The following is a 12,256-nucleotide window of genomic DNA, read 5'->3' as shown; positions in this document are numbered from 1 at the left end:
CGGAAACAGTAGAAGGTAATATAGCTGAACTAGAGGTCCTAAAAAAAGAGATAGAGAGCAACAGGAGAGACTGGAAAGATTAGATAATTTTCAGAGAAGAAATAATCTGAAGTTTCTGAAGATAACTAAGGTAAAGAAGGGGAGGACATTAAATCCTTTGTTGTTCCTCTAATCAAAAAGGAGCTACTTATTGATGAATCAGAGTAGGAGATAAGCAAGGACATACAGAGAATACATAGAGACCCCTATGGGCCCAACCTAAATAGAGCTAAACCTAGGAGGATCCTGGTAAATTTCTTGACATACTCCCTTAAGGAGAAGATTCTGCCACGTGCCCTGTCAAAAAAAGGGGATGGAGATTGATGGAGTTAGATTAGAAATTAGATCGGATATCTCGACCAAACCTTCTAACAGGCAATGGGAGCTAGGTAAGAGAATTGAGCCTCTTAGGAAGCTAGGGAGGTCTTTGCAGCTAAAATTTCCAGCGATGCTAAAGGTGATGCTTCATAACAAGATGCACACCTTCCGCTTCACTGAAGAAGTGGATAGGTTCCTGGAGAGTCTACAGTCAGGGTCTCAATAAGAAGCACATTCTATAAGAAGCACATTACTTGGGAACCTAGGCCACCCAGATGTCTCTGGTCATTGCTGTCTCACAGAGTGGGGGGCAATAGCCTCAGGTACATAGTACCCATTTACCACTCTAGCTCTTATCAGGGCAGTTCTAAACAGCCACTGATCCTCAAGCCTAGGGTCCACACCCTCAGGCTGACCAGAAGTCAAGGGTGAGGCTTTCCTCCCCTACCTCTCCTTCTGGGATCCCGCACTCTCCTCCTACGAGAGGCACCCTCAGAACAGAACTTTCTCACCAGTACAGGACCTTGACCCTGTAACTGATCCACCAACCCTTAGGTTAACCCGGTGCCAGAGGTGAGTCCCCCCTCCCTCTGCACCCCCTTCCAGAGTTCTGCACCCCCCCCCCCCCCCCCACCTGGGGTAGTATCCCTGGAAGACAAACCTGGGGGGGAAGCTGACTACAAATGTCCCTCCCTCCAGGTCAGGCAGTACCTGAACCTGGCCTCCCAACCCAGGATCTAGACCCTGTGGCTGAGCGAGTCCTCCCTCTCTCTGCACCCCCTTGCAGAGTTCCGCACCCTCCCACCTGGAGAAGTACCCCGGGAAGACAAACCCGGTGCCAGAGGTAGGGACTCCACCTCTCTGCACCCCCTTCCAAAGTTCTGCACCCTCCCACCTGGAGAAGTACCCCTGGAAGACAATCGGGGGGGACACTGATTATAGACGTCCCTCTCTCCAAGCCAGGCAGTACCTGAACCTGGTTTTCCAACCAAGGAACTAAACCCCCAGGTTTAACTGGTGTCAGAGGCGAGTCCTTTCTCCCTCTGCACCCCCTCCCAGAGTTCTGCACCCTCCCTCCTGGAGTGGTACCCCTGGAAGACACAGGTTCTCCTGGCACTAGGAGATCCCCTTAAATGGACGGCCCATCAGGACGGCCTAGGCTCCCCACCTGGTGTTCCCTTATGGAACCCTCCAGGCCCTGGGAGTGCGATTGGGGCACCTCGGGACACCTCCACGACTCACTCCTTCTCCTCGGAGACAGGACATGAGGCCCTACAACCCTCCCACTACATCGGGACCTAGCTGGGCTACTCCGACCCTCTCCCACCACTCTGAGTTTGAAGAAACCTGAGCCACTCCCTTCAGGATCACTCCCCAATGCCTCTCCAGACCCTCTGGCACTTACACAGAGGTCTGCCTCCCTTGCAGGTTCCCTGGGATCAGAGAACCCACTCTCCAACAGGTGTTGGTGGAACCCCAGAAAACAATTACTGAGCATGTGCTCCCTGATAATCAGATGGAACAGCCCTTGAAAATCGTTCACCGCGCTACACACCACCCAATCCTCCAGTGCATTACAACACGTATCCACAAACTCCCCCCAGGACTGGTGAGACAGTTTCCTACTGCCCCTGAACTTCAACCTGTACCCCTCTTCCTGGGAACTGGGTACCATCTTCTGGGCTCTGGGAGGGGGGCTATCTACACTGGAATCACTTCTGCTGCCACCACTGGACCCCACCCTCCCTGGTGAGTCCAGACTCCTGAAACCACTCTCAGGGGACAACCTACCCTCTAGAGTCAGTTTCTCCCTGGTGAAGGCCCTCTTTGCCTCCGCCATCCTTTCCTGCGCTAGGACCCTTTCGGTTTCTAGCCTCTTCTCTTTCAAACTCAGCTGCGCTAAGTCCACTCTAAGCCTTTGCAATGCTAGCTGATGCTCCCAAATGTCATCCTCCTCATAGCCTAACCCCATCTTGGCGAAATACACCACCCACAGGGCACAGGGGAACACAAAAATATCACTTTTAGGAGGGAAACTAATCAGAAAAAATAATCCCCAAATCTGTGATTTTCTAAGTGCAGAGTTTGTAGTGCAACCAGATGTCGCTGTGGTACTGCGCAAACGCAAGTCCTATCCTCACCGCTGATCACCAATGTTAGAAACGGGGTTTCCTGGTAGGCTAGGGCAAGCGCCAAAGCCAGGCAGAAACCCCCGCTCTAGTTAGGGCGAGGGAGCTACACCCTGAGATTAACCCCTGCTCACCCCCTTGGTAGCTTGGCACGAGCAGTCAGGCCTATCCCAGAAGCAATGTGTAAAGCGTTTGCACAACACACACAGACGCAACACACTAGGCACACTACAAAAGAGACTCCACACAAGTTTATATAAAAATAGCCTTTGTATTATAAAAACACATTAGAACACAATCACAGATATATATATATACACTGTACCAACAGTCACCAGCTAACAATTTACAGGGGACTGTGTACAAGGCAGCGCCAATCGGGTCGCTGCCAGAACCATCGCAAAAGTACAAGCAATTAATCTAAAACACCCAGCACCTACTGGCAAGATCATACACTTAACACCATCACATTAGCATAAGGCCTAAACCCATTAGATCAGGCATGAAGTTAAAACTTCATAGCATATTAGGTAACCTCATAAGCATGAATGCAACATCATTAGGCAAAAAAAAAAATACATTGTGCAATAACCATGGGGCATAAATCACAATTCAATCAGGCCTAACCCAAGCATCATATTAACATGAGGCATAAAGCCTATTAGATCAGGTATGAGCCTAAACTCAGCAGTGTAAGCATTAGGGGAAAAGCATTAGGCATCATCCTTAGCATAGATGCTTTAGGAATAAACCTTAGACATAGAAACACATTAGATATCATACTAGCATGAGTCACATTGGGCATAAAATCTGCAATGCGGACATTAGGGAAAAGTTGAACACATGATAAGTGTCCCCAACGATGCAGAATCAGCTTTCGGCGCCACTGCGCCTGGGGAGCCCCTACTCTGGGATTCTACCCAATTGACTTGCCCATGTTGCAGCTGCCCGCTCCTGCGGTGCAGCTGAGGAAGAATAAGGCCCACAAAGTACTGGTGGTAACTGCGCAGATTTCGAGCCCCACTCCGGGGCTACTAAATCAAGAATAAGTGCCCCAAACTTAGCAGCGGCCCACAACTGCGGCGCTGCTGTGCTTCCCACAAAGAACACTGCCACCACTGGTGGAAGTTGGAGCCCCCCCTTTCAGGGACTCTCAGGGGGATGGCCACAACATCGCAGCTACCCGCTTCTGCAGTCCAGCTGAGAGGAATAAGGCCCACAAGGTACTGGCCTGACAATGCCCAGTTGGGAGCCCCACTCAGGGACTACTGAAGAGAAAACTACCCAATGTTGCAGCGCCCACTGCCATACGGGGCAGCTGTGACACCAACCACATCCGGGCACTTCTGGAGCCACTTCGGGCACCCTCAATACTCCCAAGAGCCCCCACTCACCGGGACTCTTCTCGCGCTGCTTCCCCTGGTGGTCGGACTCCTTCCAGCAGGGGACAGGGTCCGGTATGTGCCTCGACAGTTCCCTCCTCTGCCAGGACCTCTCTGGGTGGCTTCTTGGGCTGTCACCGCCGCAGCTGCTACACCTCTGCTACACATGCGGCTCTCTCCAATGCATGAGAGCCCCGCCCGTCCACCGGCCACAGTTTCCTCTTCTTGCGTCCAGGCAACAGGCAGGCATGGTAGGCTCCCGCCTGGATTTCTCCTTCTGGGTCGATCTCATTGTCGGGCATATGCGGGGCTCCCACCAGTTCACGGGAGCCCCCGCTCCGAACTCCGCGATTTCCTGCTTCCGGGGTAGGCCCGGCCCACAGCCAGGTGGCGCATGCCTGACTTCCTCCTCTCAGCGGCTCGGGCCGCAGCGGTAATTCCTTCTCACAAGTGCAGGGTGGGCATCCGCCGTAAATCAAAGATGCTTGCATGGTGGGCACCCGCCATCGAGAAGTACACAACAGCAGGGTGGGCTCCCACCAGGATGCACTATACGCGGGGTGGGCAAACGCTAATAAAATATGTGAAAAACGTGGGGTGGGCACCTCATTTCCAGGCTAAACTTGGGTATACTCCCACTGTAGCAGCGGCCCGCAACTGCGGCGCTGCTGTGGATCCCACAAAGAACATTGGCACCACTGGTGGAAGTTGGAGCCCCCCCTTTCAGGGACTCTCAGAGGGATTGTACAACAGCGGGGTGGGCTCCTGCCAGGACCAACTATAAGTGGGGTGGGCACCTGCTAATGAAATATGTGAAAAATGCAGGGTGGGCACCTGCTTTCCAGGCGAAACATGGGTAGGCTCCGAATGTATTTTTTAAATAGGCAGCTCTCCCTGGCAGCAAGCGGGGTGGGCTTCCGCTGTTTTTAAAAAGGCGTAAAAGTGTGGGTTAGGCTCCCGTGATTAGGCAAGCATGCAGGGGGAATCCCTAAGGCCAGGATCCCCTTGTAGTGCTTTGGCAGCACAGCGCTGCAGGATCCATGCGCCTTCCCCTTGGGGAATTGATGTATTGCGCTCACGAGGCACTAGGGAAGCAGGCAGGGTTGGGCAAAGGTCAGCAGATTACAGGGCAGCTCTTCCCCAGCAGAGTAGCAATCCATTGGGACAGTCAAACGGGGTGAGGATGGCAATCCTGAAGTTCAGCAGCCCTGGCTCCAGCGCAGCTCCTTCCCAGTCCAATAGAAGGTAGTGGGGCAAAGTTGGGTTCAGTTCCTCCTGGCAGAGTGTCCCCTCCAAGTCAGCACAAGCACAACACTTCACATGGGGTCACAGCCCCTGTAGTTATACACCTTTCTGTCCTGCGTCTAGAAAGGGGAAGAAGCTTCTGGAAGGGTCCTGGAAGTTCCAGTCCCAACTGCCACTGAGAGGGGTGTTAGTAGGGGGGCGCAGCTAGCATTGTACATGGCAGGCACAGACCTATTCAGGGACAGGGGATTTCTCCGCCCACTACTCCAGTAGCAGACCTCTCATTCAACCTGACACTGACTCCCCCTGCCCTCCCTGGAGCCACCCACTCCTCACCAGCCTTGGCCATTTCTAGAAACGGGCATGCAGGCAGGCACACAGCGCACAGAAATGCCAACTTCTAAAAGTGGCATTCCTAAAATAGTGAACATAAATCTGCGCACACCATTGCGCAGCTTTTATCATTTTCATTCCACACATATCAAACCTGCCATACCTATTTTGTTTTATTTAGGAGTTAATCCATAAGGGGGGAGTTCCCAATGTTAGCCTATGGAGGTCAGAGAGCAAAAGCACTCTCCACTGCTAACCAGGGCTAAAGTGCCAAGAGTCCTACAACCACCAACAGCATGTTAGAATAAATGCTAGGAGGAAGGCAAAAAGTTTAGGGATGACCCTGCAAAAAGCACCAAGTCCAACAGACACAGTCGCAGGGTCCCTGTGCATAGGATGTGTGTGATCTTCATTGGTGTTGGATAGGAAAAGCCATTGTAAGGCCCATGGTATACATCCTTAACATAGGGTGAATGAAATATGCAATTTGTTGTGGCTTGCTGTACTACATACAGATCATAAATTATGATTGTTAATACTCCATCAGCCCATATAACATGTACATGTGGGCCACAGTTGCTTAGGCGGTGTTGACATGTGTGACTTGTAGGAAATGTATTGCGCATAGGCCATGAGGTATGGGACAAGTCTATGGGACAAAAACTAACTACCTATGAACTGTCTCATTCAACCCAAGACTGATATGTCAATGTATTCCTATATGATTGAGTGCCTTATGGTATGTCGTGTGCTTCAGATGTACTTACCAACATGCAGGTTATTCCCATAGGTCCCTTTCTAGAAACGCTCATTGATGGGGAAATGCTGAAAGATGAATGAGTCATGTGCACTGCCCAGGTACTTGGCAAGGATATTGATGAAAAGGCCCAGAAAGTCCACAATTGACTGCATGTTCATGGAATAGGTGTAATTCCTATTGCGATAGATATGGGATGTAGCCAAGTGAGGCACAAGTTGCACAAGGGTGCAGTCCATTGCTCCCAACACATGTGGGAATCCTGCAATAGCATGTTCTCCTGCTGTTGCTGCACTGTGTTGGAGAAGTAGAGGTACTGGGATATTAGGCTTATGATGACATCCAGGACAGTGGGAAGGAACCTGGAGAAGGATGCCTGGGATACTCCTGCCACTCTGGCTGTGGTAGGTTAGAAAGTTCCAGACGCCAGCATGTGCAGGATAGCCAGTAGTTTGGCCTGCTTAGGAATGTTGGTGCAGCACTGTAATCTTGTTTGCAGCCATGGCACAATCTGGTGCAGGAGGCGAACAATGGACTGCCTCTTGAGCCTGTAATGGGAATGGCCTCCTCCTCCCGGAGGTCAATGTGGGTTATCCTATGACTGTATGTCTGCTCCTTTCTTCTGCACTAGATCTGTGGTGGTGTCTCCTTGGTGCTCCGAGCTGCAATAGCAGTAGTACCATACCATAGTTTATATTGCCAAAGTGATTTGGGTCTGTTCTGCTTTTGTACCAGTATTCTAGTGTCATTTTTAAGACCAGCTTTTCCCTAACTGTGAAAAACTGCAAGAATGGGATCTAGTGGCATTTTTCTTTAAAATAGCAGCATTTAGGAAAATCCCTGGGCATACGGCAGCATCAGTTTTTTTTCGAGGGAAAGCCTACTTTGCATATCATTTTCAGAAAATGCTTCTAGCCAGACTGGCTTTAAAAAACATAGGTGCTAGCAGTGGAAAAGTGATGATAAAGGGCATTAGTATCACTTTGTAAATATGGCGATAAAAAAAAGCTGCAGAGTAAAAAAAATGGTGCTGCAGTGCCGTTAAATCCTTGTAACTATGCCCCAATATGTCTTATGCTAGAATGCATAAGAGAGCCAGCACTAATACTGTAGAATGCTGTAGCATAGTGCCAATATCAGCAACACTCCCCGTCCCGCATACAGCAAATACATTTGGAAATAAACCACACAACACCTTGTTTGTGGAGAAAATTGCTGCAGGTTTATTTGCATAACAAATATGCCAACATGGCGGGTTATCTTACGGGCGATCCAAGGGCAGGCAACCCCTCCTGCCTGCCTGATGAGCCAAATTACACCTTGGCCGTCGCCAATCGGTGCTTACCAATTTTGGGGGAGGGACAAACCCCTCCCACAAGGGGACCGTCAGTCCACCCTCCTACTCATGACCAGAAAGGGGCAGAGCGTTCCTGGCAACCCCCGGTTGCTCAGGTCCACAACCGCCCGTAGGACTAATGGGGCGCCGTCGCTCCTCCAGGGTAAAACGCGAGGACGTCCCTGGGGATATTTGGCCTTTGCACCCTGCTGTGCTCCTGCAGCGAGAACCCCCACCGTACCTTACAGCCTCTGGATCACCCTATAACTCCGCCACAACTCTGGATGTGGCCACCGACACAACCAAGGCCCCCCCCATGGCCAGCCATCCTACTTACATCCTTCTGCTTCCAGGGTCTCCCCCAGGTCAAGCAAAAAAAAGTCCATGCCCACTCTGGACAGGTGTACCCCATCTTCCTCAAAACATCCTGTGGATTTGGCCTGCTGTAGCCCATGTCTGATAAAGCTGAAACCCCTTTTGTTCCGTACATTTACGCATAGCACTGTTAACCCTCCTGCGTGATACCTCTACGGCATATGCTGACCGAGCTCCTTGCCACACTAAGCGAGGCGTTATTTCAGACCACCACAGTTCACATGACCCCAACTGATTGCTTAGCTTACACATGGCGTCCTTCATATCTTGCAGAAGTACCTTCCACCCCAGAAGGGTTAAATCATTCCCCCTCTCCCCCAAGCGTATAACAGGACGTTGGGTGGAGAACTACAACCCACAAATCTCTGCTACAGCTTCCTCAGTAAACAGTTCCAGCGCATATCTGGGTATCCCAGCCAAATTCTCTCGGTGGCAGGGAAGCTGCGCCTCTATTTCCTGCTCTCTGCCCACTCTCATAACGCCCAAATGGCCAATCACCCAGACCTTTGTTCCCGGTAAATAAAGAAATGTGGGGTTGCAAAAAACATTTATTGCTTCAGAACACTCCAAACACTAAAACTATATTGCACATCAGAACACACATTACTGCATGTCACAACTTCATATGGTGCCACAATGGGTACACCCTGTTTACATTTAAAATTGAATGAATTTACAAGCCTGCTCATGTCCTCAGGTCCATTCCTTATTGAGCTCAGGGTCGTATGTATCTCTTAAAGCATTGAGACTCCCACCGCCCCACCTTCATAATTCGATCTGCGGTCATGCCTGCCCTGAAGGCTGTTGTTGCAGCCACTATCCGAAACAAATGGCTGCAGAACCTCTTGTCCAGACCTACGTTGCCTGACAACTTCAAGCGAATCTGCAATATGTGCCCCACTGGGAACTTTGTGACTAGCATTCTGTCTGCATGTAAGAGGCGATACCCTTCCGCAGCCAGGCGCAGGGACAGGTAGGTGGTGAGCAGGGCCACTGGACAATACCTAGCATCTCCAAGTCTTAGCAACAGGACCACTCTTCCCTCCCCCGCCTGGTCTGTTTTTGACCGCCGTACTAAGATTTTGAGTGAGGCCTCTGAGAGTGTTGCATCCTTCCTATTCAATGCCACCACGATGTGTCATGCTTGGACCTTGCCACTAACTCCCCTATCCTAAAGGCCCCAAAGAAAGTCAGGCTAAAGGTGGCTGCAAAGAGGGCTGCTTTAAAACGTTGAATGGGTAGCCTTGGGCACCCAGTCCAGCATCCCTTGCAGAATCTTGAAGTGGATGGGGGACCTGTTGTCCGGAGCCCTCGGCTCTATCCTAGCCCAGCCCTTAAGCATCACCATGATCAGAAAGTATTTTGTGGGATTGTTCTGGCCCCTCAGCCTAGCGTGGTGACTGATAGCCATCAGGTGGCCAGAAATCCAGGAGTGGCTCTTCCCATTGTCCTTGACCCATACTATGAAATTCTGTACCCTGAGCTCCAATGGTGACCTCACTTCATCCCCGGCTCCCACCACCACACAGAACCTGCCTATACAAGCCCTATATTGCTTACGGGTCCTGGGTGCTAGGGACAGCTTGCTCAGCCCTCCTCAGTCGCTGTTCCACTTCAGTAGGTACCAGAGGTGTGGTGGGAAAGGGGTCATCTCCTCTCTTGCTCTCGGCCACGCCTCCCGGAACCAGTGCCACTGAAAACAAGAGAGAGCGTCAGCTGCTGTGTTCTGCACCCCTTATATGTGACGAGCCCTGCATTTCACATTGTTAAACAGGCAGGTCTGGACCAGTTCCCTCAAAAGGTACAACACTAGGGGACAGCTAGCCGACTGGGAGTTGATAGCCTGAACGACTGCCAAGTTGTCAGACTAGAATAGGACTCTCTTTGCCACCAGCACTGAAGGCCACAGATGGAAGGCTACCACTACAGTGAACAATAATAACACAGTTATGTTTGCTGTGATCTTCTTTTTGTGCCAAGAGTTGGGCCATCTCTCAGCACACCCTTCTCTGCCTAAAATTGCCCCAAAACCTTCCCTGCTCGCCGCATCTGTAAAGAGTGCCAGTTCAAGACTGCTCGCCCAGGGGGCCCTACAAATGACTGAACCGTTGAAATTCTCCAAGAAATCTACCCACATACTTAGGTCCTTTCTCATCCTCTTGCTCAATCTAACCATATGGTGTTTCCTCTTCACTTTGGCAGTGGCCCTGGCTAACCTTCGCACAAAGACCCTCCCCAAAGGTATAACCCTTGCGGCTAAATTCAGCTTACCCAGGAGGCTCTGAATAAACCCGAGTGTGACCTTGTCCTGACCTAAAACTAACTGGATCTGTTGTGCCAAGTCCCGTACCTTGTCCTGTGGAAGCCTAGACTCTCTGGAAATAGTGTCCAGCGCAATCCCTAGGAAAGTTGAGACTTGTGCCGGACCCTCTGTCTTCCCAGGTGCGAGTGGAACCCCAGGTGACTGTCCAGCTCCTCCTGCTTAATGAAAAGGAAGTCATCTAGGTAGTGGGTCACCCCTTCCACTCCACGTGTTTCCCGGAGGGCCCACTGCAGGAAGCAACAGAAAGCCTCAAAGTAGGCACAGGAGACTGCGCACCCCATGGGCATGCATCTGTCATAGAAGTACCTGCCGTCTAGCCTGAAACCTAGCAGGTGTTGGCTGCTCGGTGGACCTGTAGCAAGCGGAAAGCAGATTCGATGTCCGCTTTCGCTAACCAGGCCCCCCTGCCCGCCCTCCTGACTAAGTCCAATGCCACATCCAGGGTACAATACAACACTGAGCAAGAGCCTTCTTCGAACCCATGGTTAACTGATTCCCCTTCAGGGTGGGACAGGTGAGGAATCAGCCTAAAAGCCCCTGGTTCTTTCTTGGGCACCACCCCCAGGGGTGAGACTATGAAATTGTCCAAAGGGGGTCGCAAAAAAGGGGCCCGCCACTCTCCCTAATGCCAACTCCTTTGCTACCTTGGCTTGAACCACTCCTCGTTGTTCCCTTGCAGATTTGAGGTTGTCGGCCTTCCTGCTTACCAGGGGGGCCCACATAAGGGATCTTGAAACCTTTGATAAGCCAACCAGAAGCAACAAACTGTCCTCTCTGTTGGGGTATCGCATGAGGAGGGGTGCAATGTTGGTGAGGATCACTGGAGATGGGCACTTGACTGTGCACATAGAACAGAGACATGGAGCAATGGGGGGACTTGTGGTCTTGACTGGTGTGGTCACAGAGCCAGGTGACGCGCTGTGCATGGTGGTCAGGGAGAGGGAGGCTTGAGATTTTTCTTCATCCATGGACACCTCAGCTGTCTTGCCTGACAGTGCCAGCAGGCCGACGCTCCTGCTTTGCGTGGCAAGACGCCTCAAGGTGTGGCCCACCACATTTGCTGCAGGCAAGAATGAACTTGCATGTTTTCCCCCAAGTGCATGAACTGGTGTTGAAAAGGTGACAAGTCCCCGGGGGTGACCTCCTGAAGCCCCCCTCTGGCCCCCCTTTTGTATCCCCGAAAGGGCGACCTGAAAACTCGTGTGCCTAACTGAAAGGAACCCTTGCCTGTGTAGGACCCCACCTGTGCTTTGGACTGTGGACCTACGCTCTACAGTGTGCGAGATCCCATATGGTCCATCCATAGTTGAACCTCTCTCTGGATCCACCCCATCTCAGGGCATCTGGACATTTAATTCCTGAAGACCCTGTCGTAGTGCAACCAACCCTCTCCCACCACTTCTGGGCTTAGCTTTGGATCAACCTGGAGTATTGCACCAAGCCTTGAACTAACCCTGGGAACCTTTCCATAATTACAGAGGATAAGATAGAGAAAGCCTTGAGCCAGTTATCAATGGTCTTTTCTGGCCAAGACTGATACTTTACTTTCTTGTCCTTGTCTTTTCCCCCAACCCTTCTTGAGTCCGGGCCCTCCTGGCCTAGCATAAGCAGGGAAAACATGTCTATGAATTTGGGCCACCAGATTGCTTCTTTGACTGCCTGCGGCACCTCCCAAGACAGGGAGCAGCATCCTGACAGTAGCGGGCGTTGGTGACAGGACGGGGGTTGCTGGCAGTGTGTTCAACTGCGGGAGGGGAACTGTTAAGGGTAGCTGCATTGTTGGAGATGGCGGCGGTACTGTCATTGGGAACCCAGGGACGGCCAGGGGACTGGCGGAAGAAGCCCCGGTGGTGAGGGGTACCCCTCCTGTGGTGGCTGACACGCCCCCATGCTTACTGCTGATTCTGCGCCGGTAGTGTTGGTGGGAGGCCTGGCAAACCCTGCTGCACTGGTGTCCCCCCGATGCACCTGCTGCTATACTGGTTCCATTTGTCCCCGCCCCCATTCTGGCTACTTCTA

The sequence above is a fragment of the Lissotriton vulgaris genome, chromosome 4_1, assembly GCF_964263255.1.
Source record: "Lissotriton vulgaris chromosome 4_1, aLisVul1.2, whole genome shotgun sequence".
Classification (NCBI taxonomy): domain Eukaryota; kingdom Metazoa; phylum Chordata; class Amphibia; order Caudata; family Salamandridae; genus Lissotriton; species Lissotriton vulgaris.
The sequence above is the reverse complement of the archived record's forward strand: the minus strand, read 5'-3'. Positions refer to the sequence as shown.